The sequence below is a fragment of the Eurosta solidaginis genome, chromosome 5, assembly GCF_040869045.1.
Source record: "Eurosta solidaginis isolate ZX-2024a chromosome 5, ASM4086904v1, whole genome shotgun sequence".
NCBI lineage: Eukaryota > Metazoa > Arthropoda > Insecta > Diptera > Tephritidae > Eurosta > Eurosta solidaginis.
This window is the reverse complement of record NC_090323.1, coordinates 25,260,082-25,263,295: the sequence shown is the minus strand read 5'-3', so window position 1 is coordinate 25,263,295 and position 3,214 is coordinate 25,260,082. Positions and strand designations below refer to the sequence as shown.

Below are 3,214 nucleotides of genomic sequence, written 5' to 3'. Positions count from 1 at the left end.
TTTGAAATTCATTTTCCAAAATTTGTAGCATTTCTAATACAAATCGTTTGTTATATAATCGTTTGTTTTTTAGTCTTCAAAGCGCACCTTAAGATGTAAGTAATGAATGTTTGTTGATACCTTTTTTGGATTTTTAATAATTATGTTTATATGTTATTTCCAGTCCTGATGATGACTTCAGACTGAAGTCGAAATATTGAAAAATAAAACCAAAATAAAATACACATCCAAGTGTTTTATTTAAGGAAACCTTGGTGTTGGGCTCAACAAAAAATTTTAGTTATACTAAAACATTTGTATACAAAAAAATATAAAAAAAATTAACTCAACTCTATCAAGTAGATGCAATAAGGCACACGCAAGCACAACTTGGTGTAGATGTAATGAAGGAAGCACAATGGCATTACGATTGCAATGGGAACAGTAAAAGCAACAACATAAGTATATAAACAATAGGCACCATGACATTAGTAATAGTAACAGCAGCAATAACAACAACTACAATAGCAACAACAAGACATCCGACGATACCCAAGTCACATTTAATCCGAGCAATGTAAATGAAATGCGCCAGACGCATTTACAGCGTCAACGCGAATTACAGCAAACAACAGCAGCTAGTCACCAGCTAAGCGCATACCAAGCACCTACGCTACACCAACAAAACAAAGTACACTACGATTGAATAGCGAAAAATCAGCATTATCATCATCATAATCATCGACACATTCTAGCAGCATTCCTCTACCACATCGTCTAACGCGTCGCAAAGGCTTACAACGTCAAAAACTCACTACCAAACTGGACGATGTTGATTATGTTTATGCCGCCGATTTGGAAGAGGAGGACGAAGAAACAATATAAACTATCACACGAACAACAATAACAGCCCACAACAATTTTAGCCTCCGGTTCATTATTGGGCTCATCGCGTAGGGAACAGATTTCCAGCAGCACACACACCACCTTGCGAATAAACAACCACAGCATTTCCAACAACAAATAAATCACAATAGCAGCACACCATTTGATGACGGACAGCCGTCGTCCTTGCCAGATAATACTAGCTATATAACGATATCGTCAATGATGAGCATACATCAGCAACATTTCTTTAATAATCAATTGCAACAACATCATCATCATTATCATCTGCCGACGCCACCACATCGTGAGCGTCGTCTTAAGCATGAAGAGTCTTTTGATCCGTCTACCACTACAAATACGAATACAACCGATACGGCCAACAGCGCTGCTAGTCCCGACGACACAACTTGTCTTTGCTCAAACGTCAACATTCTATACACCCAGATTCATCGAGTCATTATTCGAGTGTTGATAGTTTGTTGGAAGCTCGTAAACCTGATCCTGAGGCTATATTGATTAATTTGGGTTTTGATCCAGTGGGTTCGTAGTATATTCTATCACGCATACCAAAACGTTTTCATAAACCGTCACAGGTACGTGGCATTGATACAGAGGCTTTCGTAAGCCATTTACAATTAGCGAGCAATCTTGCCGATCATAATCTTATGGGTTATCGTAGTCTTACCGGTAATCCGGATATACTGCCATCGCGTGTTGTTGCTAAAATAATGCAGCATTTCGAGGTGAATGGTGGGTTCGTTAGAGGAAAACATTTGATTGTGGATTGCCCGGAATTCGTTCAATTGTCAGCAGTGCCAAAAAAAATTAATTTTTTCTTTATAATATTCATACTAAAACAGAAATTTGTTATGTAATTAAAATTTTTATATACAATTTCTTATTGTTGTTGAGCGTGAAATTTTCTAAAGGTCCTATCTGAAAAACTTATGTATGTATGTTGCTTTTTTATTGGTCATTTTCAGCAAGCTTACGCTTGAAACTTTTTAAAGGAATGTTATTCACTTAATTTATTAATGAAGGGAAAAGCTTCTCAGTGAAAACTCACTTGCTTTGCAGATGCCGTTCGGAGTCAGCATAAAACAGGTAGGTCCCGTCGCGCCAATTTGTAGGAAAAACTAAAAGGAGCACGATGCAAATTGGAAGAGAAGCTCGGCCTAAAATCTCTTTGGAGGTAGTCGCGCCTTAAATTTATTTCTTGTTTTTATAGAACTATAATTTTACTATAATATAAGAGAAATTTCTTTGGCCTATCCTAATGTGTGCACAGAGATACATGAAAGCAAATGTCATTAATAGAGTACTTTCTACAAATGTCTTCTTCTTTAAAGGAGCAAGTTTGGTTACTTTGATAGTTTTAAAAGTTATACAGAACAAACTTATGTTATCGTCACACAGTTATGCATATGTTCGCATGAAAGCTCGGGCATATGCAATGGAAATAGGTAAGGCTTCGTAAACAATAATAATAAATTATGCAATGAGGAGGTAGGGATTTAAAGCCAGAAGGGAATTGTTTGAACAAGCTGATTACGAAAAATAATATAAAACTTTTCGCCTTTTTCCATTTCTTGTTTATCCAGTTTTATTTCAAAACAAGACTTTTCGGCATGGATTTCTGCCTGAAATGTGGTGGGGTAGTATCCCATTGGTATCGATTTCTCAGCTTCCGTCATCGAATTTCGATCCATCCGTGAACTAGACTTCTGAGTCAGGGTCATTATAAGGATTCCCTGTTTACTAGTGGGTTCTATCCACAATGGACACTTCAAAGTTCCGTGAGATTCTGAGCTTAGGGGACATTACGTCACGCAGTTGTTCCTATTAACTTTTTATTATTTTCATATGCCATATCATGTTTCCCAGCTTCAACTTCGAAATATTTTGAAGTTTTAGTGCGCCTAGTGTGGCCTCTTTCTCTATCAGAATAGGGAAGGGAGGTATTCCCACTAAAGCACTAAGTGCATCAGGAGGGGACGTTCTCATCGCACCTGTTATGCCAATGCAAACTAGTCGATGCAGTTTGCTTAGTTTTTCTGTTGCCGTTCTTTGCGTGGCCTTCTGCCACCAAACTAGGGAAACATAGGTGACTATTAACTTTACAACAGTATTAACTGTATACCATTTTTGGAGAGTCAAGTATAGGCAAAGAAAGCTCTTGTTGCAAATGAGCATTCCACGTGAGGGTTCTATCCAGTGTGGCCCCTACGTATTTTGCCTCCATTGAGAATTGTATTTTAGTTCCACCCAGGGATGGTTCTGGGATGGATGCTCTCCTTCTCCTGGTGAAAAGCACTAGGACAGTTTTTTTATGATTGATAGACAGTCC

The 3,214-nt window shown here is 37.8% G+C and overlaps 1 pseudogene; it reads left to right on the top strand.

The window, feature by feature from the left end:
• Nucleotides 1–461: 461 nt before the first annotated feature.
• LOC137254133 (uncharacterized) lies at nucleotides 462–1,742 on the top strand (annotated as a pseudogene).
• The last annotated feature ends 1,472 nt before the right edge of the window (nucleotides 1,743–3,214 follow it).